General features: G+C 41.0%; 1 pseudogene across 1 annotated transcript; it reads right to left on the reverse strand.

The window, feature by feature from the left end:
• Positions 1-311: 311 nt before the first annotated feature.
• Positions 312-4,778, reverse strand: LOC125546744 (endoribonuclease YBEY, chloroplastic-like; annotated as a pseudogene). The gene is made up of 12 exons (XR_015618445.1): positions 4,362-4,778; positions 4,027-4,278; positions 3,847-3,942; positions 3,277-3,450; positions 3,126-3,204; positions 2,939-3,039; positions 2,361-2,454; positions 1,683-1,752; positions 1,254-1,363; positions 1,111-1,161; positions 809-994; positions 312-610 (listed from the first exon to the last, which is right to left on the reverse strand). The product of XR_015618445.1 is annotated as an endoribonuclease YBEY, chloroplastic-like (transcript).
• Positions 4,779-15,590: the final 10,812 nt, after the last annotated feature.

The following is a 15,590-nucleotide window of genomic DNA, read 5'->3' on the forward strand; positions in this document are numbered from 1 at the left end:
TTCTAACACCATCTATTCTCTTCTTACTTTCTTACAACAACAAAAAATCCGCCAGATGGTAGAGGAACCATTGATTGAGGAGCAATTATACTGTGAAAAAACAGTATTGACCAATGGCATGTTCATCAAAATCAAGGGCCACAAGAAAATTCCTATTAGGTCATCACAAGTTAAAAAATGTGCCTTCAGTTGGTGTTTTTCTTCATGGATAGGCTCGTCTTGTTTTCTTTTCTGTTCAACAAGAGGAGGTTCTCGTCAAAACCAATGAAAATACTACAAGTACATAATTTTAAACTTTAAAACCACATTACCTGAAGTAGACATGAAATTTTCCACTCCACACCCACATCCCTTCCCCGAGGTACAAAAAATGCGCAAAACCTTTTCGTAGCCAGCCCTAAAGGATGGTATCACAAACTTGCGACTTTTCGTAGTTCCTGGACCACAATACATTGTCTTTTGTGCATTCCATATGTTCCATATGTTCCATTTCCTAGAATATCTGAAGCTATCATCAGCACACTCTTGCTAAAGAATGCTTCAGTAATCATGTCAGTTGGATCACTTATTGCTTAGCCATCTGGTAGTCTCCAATAGCTTCAAGATCAGACTGCATAAGCAGACATACTAGCTGTAAATACATTATGGTGGTGGCGATGCTTTCTAAGCGAGCACAATACAAAGATGAAATAAGATACAAAATCTCTGCAGGGGATTCCCCTACTGCATTCCTTTCAAAAATGAAGAAGATGAAATAAGGTACAAAAGGAACAGTAAATGCAGTTCATTGATGGGAACAAATTCATACGTCTTCAGTTATTCCGAGATGATCAAGTAGAACCCTTAGACCACCACCTTTTGAAGCATTAAGGGGAACAATCTCAAGTGCATTTAGCTGCTCTTTGACAACACATGCTTTCCCTTCCGTTAGTCCCGAGCAACGTTGTCTGAGGACAGATAAATCTTCCTCCGCATCGCCAAGGAACAGCAACTTCTGCAAATGCAAGTAAACCGTGTAAGTTCACGCTAAACGAAACTGATCCAAATATAGAAAAACTCATCATCCAATGGCATATCCACTTTGCACTTGCCATAGTTACATTAACAAACCTGAATGGATGAATATTCCAAAAGGTCCTCAACTGAAGGCATCACTTTTACCTATGACATAATCTCAATGTTGGCTCAACTGCTTAACATGGTTAGAAAGGAAGGTAAGTGAAGTTATTCTAGCAAAAACCTAAATACTGTACCTTGGTTTCACGGTGCACAGTGTGCAACAAGTCGACGGAAGGATGTTCAAACATTGTTCCTCACAGTATGCAACAAGAGGAATTTTATGCTTCAAGGAGTACAAACATGCCTGCAAATGGAACAAAAGGAATTTAAATATAATATCTGACAATCTTATACATCGCTAAAAGGGACGCATAACCTTAATAAGTCGACAACTGATACAAAAATGATTCAAGCTCAAGGATAGCACATTTCATGCCTAACATCCACATTCACTATAAAGAATAGACGAGAATCAAATAAATGCCCTGCAAATCCTCCTAATAAAAGAACAGCAGGCAAAGTATTAAAAGTTCGATGGAAGATGGGCAGGCGCAGCACTAAAATTCTGACAAAAGTACAGCTGCTAGCAGAAAGTAATCAGCTGACATACTGTAAATCACTACCTCCTTGCATATATCCACATCTAGGTTTGCTCTAAGTAAGTTGGCCATGTTCCCCATATACAAGTGAACCCTGGATCGAGGATAGCAAAATATAACTTTATAAGGGTAAAATGTCGATTGAAAAAAAACATTCTTACCATTGTTCAAACAAGTATAAAGACTGACAATGATGAGGGCTCGGCACTTACTTCCTTCTATCCTATCCTCCTGCATAGGCTTGCAAAATAAATAAATTTGGTTCTACATTCATATGTAATGAAGGTGGTGTACTACATATTACGCAGCTGAAGAAACAACTCGCATGGATTGGCCAAAACTTTGAAAAGTTTCTCTTATAGAAGGGCAATTACACACAGGCATGAGCAGAACCCCCCCCCCCCCCCCCCCCCCCCACACACACACACAAGCATACAGTAGAAAAGCATAGATGACATAAAGCAGGGTTAGCCGGTTATTCTCATAGGAACCAAGGGTGTTGCAGTCTAACAATGGATTAGGGTGCCTGATTCAGTAGAGCAATTGGACACATAAAATTTTACTCGAATGTCCAGACATGTCTAGTTCGACAAAGATGGATATGGGTGCCAAAAGAACACTGGCACAAAGCCAGTGTGGTGTGGCCTTGATAACCAATTTCCAATTTCTACAACTATTCGGGTAAAAATGGAGAGGATGTACCTGTAGAAATATACCAGGTGAACTCTCCGATATAAAATCATCTCTACCTTCTAAATTAAGAAGCTTGAAGGTTGCTATTGGTGGAAGCACGGTTCTAATTAAAAGGGATGAAAATCAAGAAAATATTAGAAACATACAATTATACTACCTTTTCGAAAAAATACAATTATACTAAAAATGTAGTCATCTTATGTTGAATATTTACATGCTTTGCTTCTGCATTTCTTACAAAACTTCATAGTGTGCTTAAGACTAATATCACAAATAGTCAGCTGTAACTCATCACAAGTCTAAATTATATTGCTCATTATATGAATTCCATCTGAAATTAAACCGCAACTAAGATAAGAAGCTACATAGAAGCACTAACATCCTACTGAAATAACTTTCAGCTTTCATCAAGACATCAAGACTACTTCAACATACTCTATGTTGTGGGAAAGCTACCCGTACCATTGATAATCAGTAATACTGTTAAGGAAAGAGCAGGAACTAGCCTTAACCTCAGATCACGGCCATTCACATTGGACGGCCGAATAGCTTTGCATTCATGATGAATATATAAGAGTAAAACCCACCTTGCCAGTAAGCATGATAACAATTACTCCCCATGATATTGCCTCTCTCAAAGATTCTATCGATTCTGAACGTAGGCATCCTTCCTAATCAACAACAGTACCTTAATATTTTTGCAAAGAAGTTACTTGCTAGAAGTTGGTAAGATCCAGCATAAACAGTATACTTCTTGATGCTTCGCCAACTCACCATCTCCATCTATATCACATATTATATGGGTCAGTTTTGGCTGATGACCCTCCCGTAAACTCATTTTATCTATTGGCTTCTACATATTAAAAGTTCAGAGGTACGCCAGTGAGAAGAAACAGGTGGCAACCCACATAAAGAAAAAACACACAAAAATAATCTGCAAGGGCGACCTATCAGTACAGAAATGGTATGCACTCCTAATGAGTCCTTTCCCTTTCCATTCAAGAGTATTTAATATTTGTTCTTCTTCCTTCTCCATCTCTTCTTCAGCCTCCTCGCTGAGTTCATGATCAAAGCCCAATAAATGCAATAATCCATGAACCTGATGAATATAAGTTGGTTAGCATAGAATAGGCTCGCAAGCTTCAACCTATTCCAACACTGAACAACACATGGAGATTTCTTCACAAGATACACCAGAAGTAGCATCTAAGTAATTATTTGTACACAGAAGATAGTCACGCGGTCAAGCCAATAGACAAAACTTGAATGTTTGTCTTGGTATGCAACTTTCAACTTTCAAACATAGCACTAATTCAAAATAAAAACCGATGAAGTAAACACAAACATAGCACTAATTTTTCTATTGTGACCGTTCAAACTATAATAGGAGCTCACTGATAAATCAGACAAGACCTACACAACTACAAACAGAAACACGCGGGCACCCCAATAAGGAAAGCAAATGTGATGGTAGCAGTAAGTCAGAGAGGTTAACCATGAGAATTCTTATCTCATCAGGAAGTGTATGGCCTCTCTCTTCTGCTTGCCATCGGGCTGTCTCAACAGAAATTACTATGTCACCTAGTTGCAGCTGTTGAACAGAAAACAACAAGTAAATAATAAGATCTGACAGAAACATCTGTAACAGATAAACTAGTTCAACAGCACGTCTTACAATGGGAATATGGAGCCCTGGGATATGCTGCGACATGGACAGAACGTCCGTCGCGTGGTCTTCATCCCTCCATTCCTTGTTCAGCTTCCTGATGAAACCGTCATCACAAAGCAGTAGGGAGACATCAACGCTATCGTACTTATCCACACTGCTTATACAAGGGTCTCTGGTCGTGTACTCCGAATTGTCCAGATTGTGGAGTGACAACTTCGTTGCCTTCCCACCGTCATTTCGAAGTGCTTCTGCAATACTCTGCGTCGCCATTCGTAATTAGAGACAATTTATTATGAATTAAACAAATCCAAGGAGCGAAAATAGCGTGCGGAAGCTATCACCAGGACGAGGGGGTCGTCGGGGAGGGCTTCCTCGATACCAATCTGCACGTTGAGCTCGATGGGGCCCTTCCTCCCGGCTGTCCTCCGCCTCGGCAGCATCGGCGGCGCCGACCCGCGCCGCCGCCGTCTGGATATGGATGACGCGTAGTACCGCGAGGCGGCGGCGAGGAAAGGGGGTAGGCTGCGACCATGGGGACGAGGAGGCTGAGAGTGGAGCGGGAGAGTCGGGCGCGCTGACGAAGGGGGCGGAGAGGGGCGAATGAGGCATTGGGAGGAGAGCGCGCGGGAGAGAACGTGGTGGAGCCGCGCCATTGAAATTCTCCACTCCATTGCCAGGAATCGATGGCCAGCTTCTCACGAGCGTGCCAGGAGCGAGCGATTCTTTTTTTTTTTAGTGGAGCGAGCGATTCTTTTTTTAGTGGAGCGAGCTCCTATGAAATGCGACGCAGGACCCGTGCGACTCCGCCGGCCCCACTAAAAGCGTGTTTGGTTGCCTGCATAGTCTCAATCAATCCCGTGTGAGAAGTGATCAGCCTGTTTGATGGTCCGCATATATTATTGGGCCTGTATCACACGCTTCTTAAAGCATCTTCAAGCCTGGCTCATTGTAAATGCACGAATCGGCAGTTTTTTCAGGGCCAGGCCCGAGCGGTGCATGTGGGCGGCGGCGGCTGCACACATGCGGCCACGCTCGAGAAGCCGTGTTGCTTCTCGAAGCGCCGGCAGTTATTAGCCTCATCGCCCCTCACCGTTCCCTCTCCCCACTCTTCCCCAGTCTCCCAACTCTCATCGGCGGCGGCAGATTGGAGCAGAGAAAGAAGATCACCGGACTCCATCACCGGCGGCGGCGGATCGAAGCAGAGGAAGAAGATCACCGGACTCCATCAATGGCGGTAAGCACTTCTCTCTCTTCGACATGCACGCACGCTAGATTCGATCCACGGCGATAGATTCGATCCACGACGGAGGGGAATGGGGAATGGAGGTAGATAAGGATAGGGGTAGTTCATACTAGTTCATAGCAGTTCATACGAGTTCATACATGCAAGATCGGAATGCAGAAGGGGGATTGGGGGTACACAACGGAAACCGGCCGACCGCGGCGGCCGTCACCAACGTGCGGAGCGGCTGGTCGAGCCGCTGGCCTTCATCTTCTTCTTCATCCCCGTGCGGGCCGACGGGTCATTGTCGTCGTCCTCAGTGGACTCGAGGTCGATCTGCCAGGCACGACGGCCTGGCTCCGGCGCCCTCTGATGTCTACTATACAACCTTTTTCTCGTAGACATTGTTGGGCCTCCAAGTGCAGAGATTTGTAGGACAGTAGCAAATTTCCCTCAAGTGGATGACCTAAGATTTATCAATCCGTGGGAGGCGTAGGATGAAGATGGACTTTCTCAAACAACCCTGCAACCAAATAACAAAGAGTCTCTTGTGTCCCCAACACACCCAATACAATGGTAAATTGTATAGGTGCACTAGTTCGGCGAAGAGATGGTGATACAAATGCAATATGGATGGTAGATAAAGGTTTTTGTAATCTGAAAATGTAAAAACAGTAAAGTAACTAATGATAAAAGTGAGCACAAACGGTATTGCAATGTGTTGAAACAAGGCATAGGGTTCATACTTTCACTAGTGCAAGTTTTCTCAACAATAATAACATAATTGGATCATATAACTATCCCTCAACATGCAACAAAGAGTCACTCCAAAGTCACTAATAGCGGAGAACAAACGAAGAGATTATGGTAGGGTACGAAACCACCTCAAAGTTATCCTTTCTGATCGATCTATTCAAGAGTCCGTAGTAAAATAACATGAAGCTATTCTATCCATTCAATCTATCATAGAGTTCGTACTAGAATAACACCTTAAGACACAAATCAACCAAAATCCTAATGTCACCTAGATACTCCAATGTCACATCAAGTATCCGTGGGTATGATTATACGATACATCTCAGATTCATCTATTCAAACCAACACAAAGTACTTCAAAGAATGTCCCAAAGTTTCTACCGGAGAGTCAAGACGAAAACGTGTGCCAACCCCTATGCATAGGTTCATGGGCGAACCCGCAAGTTGATCACCAAAACATACATCAAGTGAATCAATAGAATACTCCATTGTCACCACGGGTATCCCACGCAAGACATACATCAAGTGTTCTCAAATCCTTAAAGACTCAATCCGATAAGATAACTTTAAAGGGAAAACTCAATCCATTACAAGAGAGTAGAGGGGGAGAAACATCATAAGATCCAACTATAATAGCAAAACTCGCGATACATTAAGATCGTGTCACCTCAAGAACACGAGAAAGAAAGAGAGAGAGAGAGAGAGAGAGATATCAAACACATAGCTACTGGTACATACCCTCAGCCCCGAGGGAGAACTACTCCCTCCTCGTCATGGAGAGCACCGGGATGATGAAGATAGCCACCGGTGAGGGTTCCCCTCTCCGGCAAGGTGTCGGAACGGGTCTAGATTGATTTTCGGTGGCTACGGAGGCTTCTGGCGGTGGAACTCCCGATTTATTGTGCTCCCTGAAGTTTCTAGAGTATATGGGTATATATAGAGGAAGAAGTACGGCGGTGGATCTCCGGGCTGTCCACGAGGCAGGGGGGCGCGCCCCCCACCCTCGTGGGCAGCCCGGGACTCTCCTGGTCCATCTCCGATACTCAATGGGCTTCTTCTGGTACAAAAATAAGTTCTATGAAGTTTCAGGTCAATTGGACTTCGTTTGATTTTCCTTTTCTGCGATACTCTAAAACAAGGAAAAAACAGAAACTGGCACTGGGCTCTAGGTTAATAGGTTAGTCCCAAAAATTATATAAAATTTGCGTATAAAACATCCAAGGTTGATAATATAATAGCATGAAACAATCAAAAATTATAGATACGTTGGAGACGTATCAGCATCCCAAGCTTAATTCCTGCTCGTCCTCGAGTAGGTAAATGATAAAAACAAAATTTTTGATGTGGAATGCTACCTAACGTATTTATCAATGTAATTTTATTTATTGTGGAAAGAATATTCAAATCCATAAGATTCAAGACAAAAGTTTAATATTGATGTAAAAATAATAATACTTCAAGCATATTAACTAAGCAATTATGTCTTCTCAAAATAACATGGCCAAAGAAAGTTCATCCCTACAAAATCATATAGTTTAGTCATGCTCCATTTTCGTCACACAAGAATGCTCTCATCATGCACAACCACGATGACAAGCCAAGCAATTGTTTCATACTTTAGTAATCTCAAACTTTTTCAATCTTCACGCAATACATGAGCGTGTTGGGTATAGCATTATGGGTGGAATAGAATATAATGATGGGGGTTATGTGGAGAAGACAAAAAAAGAGAAAGTCTCACATCAACGCGGCTAATCAACGGGCTATGGAGATGCCCATCGATTGACGTTAATGTAAGGAGTAGGGATTGCCATGCAACGGATGCACTAGAGCTATAAATGCATGAAAGCTCAACAAAAAAAACTAAGCTCACGAAGACCTAGGGCATTTGAGGAAGCCCATTGTTGGAATATACAAGCCAAGTTCTATAATGAAATATTCCCACTAGTATATGAAAGTGACAAAACAAGAGACTCTCTATCATGAAAATCATGGTGCTACTTTGAAGCACAAGTGTGGAAAAAAAGGAGAGTAGCACTGTCCCTTTTTATTTTCTTTTTTTGGGAGGGCGCCTTCCTTTTTTTATTTGGCCTTTCTTTCTCTCTTTTTTGGGACAGTACTCTATGAATGATGATCATCACACTTCTATTTATTTACAACTCAATGATTACAACTCGATACTAGAACAAAGTATGACTCTATATAAATGCCTCCGGCGGTATACCGGGATAGCAATGAATCAAGAGTGACATGTATGAAAAATTATGCATGGTGGCCTTGCCACAAATACGATGTCAACTACATGATCATGCAAGTGAATATGACAATGATGATGTGTATCATGATGAACGGGACGATGAAAAATTGCATGGCAATATATCTCGGAATGACTATGGAAATGCCATAATAGGTAGGTATGGTGGCTGTTTTGAGGAAGATATAAGGAGGTTTATGTGTGACAGAGCGTATCATATCATGGGGTTTGGATGCACCGGCGAAGTTTACACCAACACTCAAGATGAGAAAGGGCAATGCACGGTACCGAAGAGGCTAGCAATGATGGAAAGGTGAAAAGTGCGTATAATCCATGGACTCAACATTAGTCATAAAGAACTCACATACTTATTGCAAAAATCTACAAGTCATCAAAAACCAAGTATTACGTGCATGCTCCTAGGGGATAGATTGATAGGAAAAGACCATCGCTCGTCCCCGACCGTCAGTCATAAGGAAGGCAATCAAATAACACATTATGTTTCAAATTTGTTACACAACGTTTACCATACGTGTATGCTACGGTACTTGCAAAATTCAACACAAGTCCTCAAATTCACAACTACTCAACTAGCAAAACTTTGATATCACTATCTCCATATCTCAAAACAATCATCAAGTATCAAACTTCTCTTAGTATTCAATACACTAATTGTTGGGTTTCGTAGTAATTTCAAAAAAATTCCTACGCACATGCAAGATCATGGTGATGCATAGCAACGAGAGGGGAGAGTGTTGTCTACGTACCCACGCAGACCGACTGCGGAAGCGTTGACACAACGTAGAGGAAGTAGTCGTACGTCTTCACGATCCAACCGATCAAGCACCGAAACTACGACACCTCCGAGTTCGAGCACACGTTCAGCTCGATGACGATCCCCGGACTCCGATCCAGCAAAGTGTCGGGGAAGAGTTCCGTCAGCACTACGGCGTGGTGACGATCTTGATGCACTACAGCAGCAGGGCTTCGCCTAAACTCCGCTACAGTATTATCGAGGACTATGGTGGCTGGGGGCACCGCACATGGCTAAGGAATAGATCACGTGGATCAACTTGTGTGTTTCTGGGGTGCCTCTGCCTCAGTATATAAAGGAGCCAAGGGGGAGGGGGGCGCCGGCCAGGAGGAGGGCGCAGGAGGAGTCCTACTCCCCCCCAATCCTAGTTGGACTAGGATTCCCCGAGGGGGAAAGAGGGAGAGGGGGGTCGGCCACCTCTCCTAGTCCTAATAGGACTAGGGGAGGGGGGAGGTGCGCAGCCACCTTGGGCTGCCCCTTTCTCCTTTCCACTAAAGCCCATTAAGGCCCATATGGCTCCCGGGGGGTTCCGGTAACCTCCCGGTACTCCGGTAAAATCCCGATTTCACCCGGAACACTTCCGATATCCAAACATAGGCTTCCAATATATCAATCTTTACGTCTCGGCCATTTCGAGACTCCTCGTCATGTCCGTGATCACATCCGGGACTCCGAACAACCTTCGGTACATCAAAATGCATAAACTTATAATATAACTGTCATCGTAACCTTAAGCGTGCGGACCCTACGGGTTCGAGAACAATGTAGACATGACCGAGACACGTCTCTGGTCAATAACCAATAGCGGGACCTGGATGCCCATATTGGCTCCTACATATTCTACGAAGATCTTTATCGGTCAGACCGCATAACAACATACGTTGTTCCCTTTGTCATCGGTATGTTACTTGCTCGAGATTCGATCGTCGGTATCCAATACCTAGTTCAATCTCGTTACCGGCAAATCTCTTTACTTGTTCTGTAATACATCATCTCGCAACTAACTCATTAGTTGCAATGCTTGCAAGGCTTATGTGATGTGCATTACCGAGAGGGCCCAGAGATACCTCTCTGACAATCGGAGTGGCAAAACCTAATCTCGAAATACGCCAACCCAACATGTACCTTTGGAGACACCTGTAGTACTCCTTTATAATCACCCAGTTACGTTGTGACGTTTGGTAGCACCCAAAGTGTTCCTCCGGCAAACGGGAGTTGCATAATCTCATAGTTATAGGAACATGTATAAGTCATGAAGAAAGCAATAGCAACATACTAAACGATCGGGTGCTAAGCTAATGGAATGGGTCATGTCAATCAGATCATTCTCTTAATGATGTGATCCCGTTAATCAAATAACAACTCATTGTTCATGGTTAGGAAACATAACCATCTTTGATTAACGAGCTAGTCAAGTAGAGGCATACTAGTGACACTTTGTTTGTCTATGTATTCACACATGTATTATGTTTCCGGTTAATACAATTCTAGCATGAATAATAAACATTTATCATGATTATAAGGAAATAAATAATAACTTTATTATTGCCTCTAGGGCATATTTCCTTCACTAATATGAAAGTTTTTTATTATGCCTAAAAGCAAATTGCCATGTTGTTCTAAAGGACTCTCAAAATAATATAAGTGAAGCATGAGAGATCAATTATTTCTATAAAATAAAACCACCTCCGTACTCTAAAAGATATAAGTGAAGCACTAGAGCAAAAACTATATAGCTCAAAAGATATAAGTGAATATCAATGAGTAGTCGAATAATCATGCAACTATGTGAAGACTCTCTAACATTTAAGAATTTCAGATCTTGGTATTTTATTCAAACAGCAAGCAAAACAAAATAAAATAAAATAAAATGACACTCCAAGCAAAACACATATCATGTGGCAAATAAAAATATAGCTCCAAGTAAAGTTACCGATGAACGAAGACGAAAGAGGGGGATGCCTTCCGAGGCATCCCCAAGCTTAGGCTCTTGATTGTCCTTGAATATTTCCTTGGGGTGCCTTGGGCATCCCCAATCTTAGGCTTTTGCCACTCCTTATTCCATAGTCCATCAATTCTTTACCCAAAACTTAAAAACTTCACAACACAAAACTTAATAGAAAAGTCGTAAGCTCCGTTGGCGAAAGAAAACAAAACACCACTTCAAGGTACTATAATGAACTCATTGTTTATTTATATTGATGTCAAACCTACTGTACTCCAGCTTCTCTATGGTTTATAAACTCTTTTACTAGGCATAGATTCATCAAAATAAGTAAATAACACATGAAAAACAGAATCTGTCAAAAACAAAATAGTCTGTAGTAATCTGTAACTAACGCAAACTTTTGGAACCCCAAAAATTCTAAAATAAATTGCTGGACGTGAGGAATTTATCTATTAATCATCTACAAAAAGAATTAAATAAATATCACACTCCAATAAAAAATGACAGCAATTTTCGTAAGCACTAAAGTTTCTGTTTTTTACAGCAAGATCAACAAGACTTTCCCCAAGTCTTCCCAACAGTTCTACTTGGCATAAACACTAATTAAAACATAAAAAACAAAATCATAACAGAGGATAGATGATTAATTTATTACTAAACAGGAACAAAAATCAAGGAACAAAAATAAAGTTGGGTTGCCTCCCAACAAGCGCTATCGTTTAACGCCCCTAACTAGGCATGATGATTTCAATGATGCTCACATAAAGGATAAGAATTGAAACATAAAGAAAGCATCATGAAGAATATTACTAGCACATTTAAGTCTAACCCTCTTTCTATGCATATGGATTTTGTGAGCAAACGACTTGTGGGAACAATAATCAACTTGCATAGGGAGGTAAAACAAGCAAATCTTCAAGACTTTAAGCATATAGAGAGAAAACTTGATATTATTGCAATTCCTACAAGTATATATTCCTCGCTCATAATAATTTTCAGTAGCATCATGAATGAATTCAACAATATATTCCTAAAGCATTCTTTTCATGATCTACAATCATAAAAAATTTACTACTCTCTACATAAGCAAAATTCTTCTCAATCGGAATAGTGGAAGTATCATAAGAGACTCGAATACTATAAATTGTTTCCACATTAAAAGAGTAATGTTTAGAAAAAGGGTAATCATAATCATGACAAGTTTTATAAATATAATCATCACTACTTTTTATAGCATATGTATCATCACAATAATCATCACAGGTAGCAACTTTGTTCTCGTCATAATCGATTGAAACCTCTTCCAAGATAGTGGAATCATTACTAAATAAAGTCATGACCTCTCCAAATCTACTTTCATAATTATCACAATAAGATTCAACATCCTCCAAAATAGTAGGATCATTTCTTCCTAAAGTTGACACTCTTCAAACCCACTTTCATCAATATAATCATCATAAGTAGGAGGCATGCTATCATCATAATAAATTTGCATATTAAAACTTGGGAGACTACAAATATCATCTTCATTAAACATAGCTTCCCCAAGCTTGGGACTAACATTAATTGCAGAAAATACATTCTCAAAACATCATCTTCAACAAACATAGCATCCCCAAGCTTGGGCCTTTTCATATCATAAGCATAATCACTCTCATCATTAATAGTATGGATAGCACCAATAGTATAGCAATTATCATCATCAAAATGAGTAATAGGAGCAACATTATTTGGGAGAGATACCTTTCTACCTTTGCTTCTTTGTCTTTTCTTTTTCTTCTTCACATTATGTGTGGGTTCAACCCTCTTTTTGGAGCTGCTTATTAATGAGATTGGTTGAATAGAAGGCTCCTCCTCGTTACCTGATTCATCATAAGAAATAATAGAAGGATATTGGGAAGTCTCTTCCCTTTCATTAGTATTCTCTTCATCTTCTATTTGTTTTCTTTTCTTTATGTAATTGGCAATATAAGGATTTTCAATACAATTCACCACACGATACATATAAATTTTCTCTAGATCAAAATCAAGAAGTTTATCACGGGCAAATACTGGAAGATAGTTAGTTATACGTTTCATTTCTTCATAACCCATAAGCAAACTAAGTTCATTATGATGTGCAAGGGAAATCAGGTCATCAGGATTTTTGGAAACGATTAGATCATGAAACAATTTGCATCAGATGGTTAAATGACCACGTTCATTGCAAAGTTCACAAGTACGGCTAAGAAAATTTAAATTTTCAGCACAAACATCTAGCCTTTCTTGCAACCATTCAGTTTCTAAGTACTTATGCCTCTTGCAAAATCTATCTTTCCTAATTGGTGTGTACTTGCAAACTCTATGCACTCCACAAAAATCGACATGCTTATAAGACACATTCTCATTACGACTAGTGCAATCATCATTGGTACTATGAATATTCAAAGAGTTCATACTAATAACATTGCAATCATGCTCATTATTCAAAGATTTAGTGTCAAACATTTTAATGCATTCTTCTTCTAACACTTTGACACAATTTTCCTTTCCATCATACTCACGAAAGATATTAAAAAGATGAAGAATATGAGGCAAACTCAATTCCATTTTTTGTAGTTTTTTTATAAACTAAACTAGTGCTAAAACAAGAAACAAAAAGATTCGATTGCAAGATCTAAAGATATACCTTCAAGCGCTAACCTCCCCGACAACGGTGCCAGAAAAGAGCTTGATGTCTACTACACAACCTTCTTCTTGTAGACGTTGTTGGGCCTCCAAGTGCAGAGGTTTGTAGGACAGTAGCAAATTTCCCTCAAGTGGATGACCTAAGGTTTATCAATCCGTGGGAGGCGTAGAATGAAGATGGTCTCTCTCAAACAACCCTGCAGCCAAATAACAAAGAGTCTCTTGTGTCCCCAACACACCCAATACAATGGTAAATTGTATAGGTGCACTAGTTCGGCGAAGAGATGGTGATACAAGTGAAATATGGATGGTAGATAAAGGTTTTTGTAATCTGGAAATATAAAAACAGCAAGGTAACTAATGATAAAAGTGAGCACAAACGGTATTGCAATGTGTTGAAACAAGGCCTAGGGTTCATACTTTCACTAGTGCAAGTTCTCTCAACAATAATAATATAATTGGATCATATAACTATCCCTCAACATGCAACAAAGAGTCACTCCAAAGTCACTAATAGCGGAGAACAAACGAAAAGATTATGGTAGGGTACGAAACCACCTCAAAGTTATTCTTTCTGATCGATCTATTCAAGAGTCCGTAGTAAAATAACATGAAGCTATTCTTTCTGTTCAATATATCATAGAGTTCGTACTAGAATAACACCTTAAGACACAAATCAACCAAAACCCTATTGTCACCTAGATACTCCAATGTCATCTCAAGTATCCTTGGGTATGATTATACGATATGCATCACACAATCTCAGATTCATCTATTCAAACCAACACAAAGTACTTCAAAGAGTGCCCCAAAGTTTCTACCGAAGAGTCAAGACGAAAACGTGTGCCAACCCCTATGCATAGGTTCATGGGCGGAACCCGCAAGTTGATCACCAAAACATACATCAAGTGGATCAATAGAATACCTCATTGTCACCACGGGTATCCCACGCAAGACATACATCAAGTGTTCTCAAATCCTTAAAGACTCAATCTCATAAGATAACTTCAAAGGAAAAACTCAATCCATTACAAGAGAGTAGAGGGGGAGAAACATCATAAGATCCAACTATAATAACAAAGCTCGCGATACATCAAGATCGTATCACCTCAAGAACACGAGAGAGAGAGAGAGATCAAACACATAGCTACTGGTACATACCCTCAGCCCCGAGTGAGAACTACTCCCTCCTCGTCATGGAGAGCACCGGGATGATGAAGATAGCCACCGGTGAGGGTTCCCCTCTCCGGCAAGGTGCCGGAACGGGTCTAGATTGGTTTTCGGTGGCTACGGAGGCTTCTGGCGGCGGAACTCCCGGTCTATTGTGCTCCCCGATGTTTTTAGGGTATATGGATATATATAGAGGAAGAACTACGTCGGTGGATCTCCGGGCTGTCCACGAGGCAGGGGGGCGCAGGGGGCGCCCCCCACCCTCGTGGGCAGCCCGGGAATCTCCTGGTCCATCTTCGATACTCCATGGGCTTCTTCTGGTCCAAAAATAAGTTCCGTGAAGTTTCTGGTCAATTGGACTCCGTTTGATTTTCCTTTTCTGCGATACTCTAAAACAAGAAAAAAAACAGAAACTGGCACTGAGCTCTAGGTTAATAGGTTAGTCCCAAAAATCATATAAAATAGCATATAATTGCATATAAAACATCCAAGGTTGATAATATAATAGCATGAAACAATCAAAAATTATAGATACGTTGGAGACGTATCACCCTCGATGGCATGTGCACTGCTTCTTCTTCCTCCTCCTTAGGCTCCCCAGCAATGACCGCCGGCGGCTCCATAGTCGTCTCCCAGTACACTGCGGCACGACGGTCATTAGGAGCCCAGTAGGTCTTGTACTTGCATCACTTCTTCCTCCATTTAGCATAGTCGGAGACGGCCTGATTCATGGCCCAGC

The sequence above is a fragment of the Triticum urartu genome, chromosome 3A (assembly GCF_056163025.1).
Source record: "Triticum urartu cultivar PI428250 chromosome 3A, HENAU_Tu73, whole genome shotgun sequence".
Classification (NCBI taxonomy): domain Eukaryota; kingdom Viridiplantae; phylum Streptophyta; class Magnoliopsida; order Poales; family Poaceae; genus Triticum; species Triticum urartu.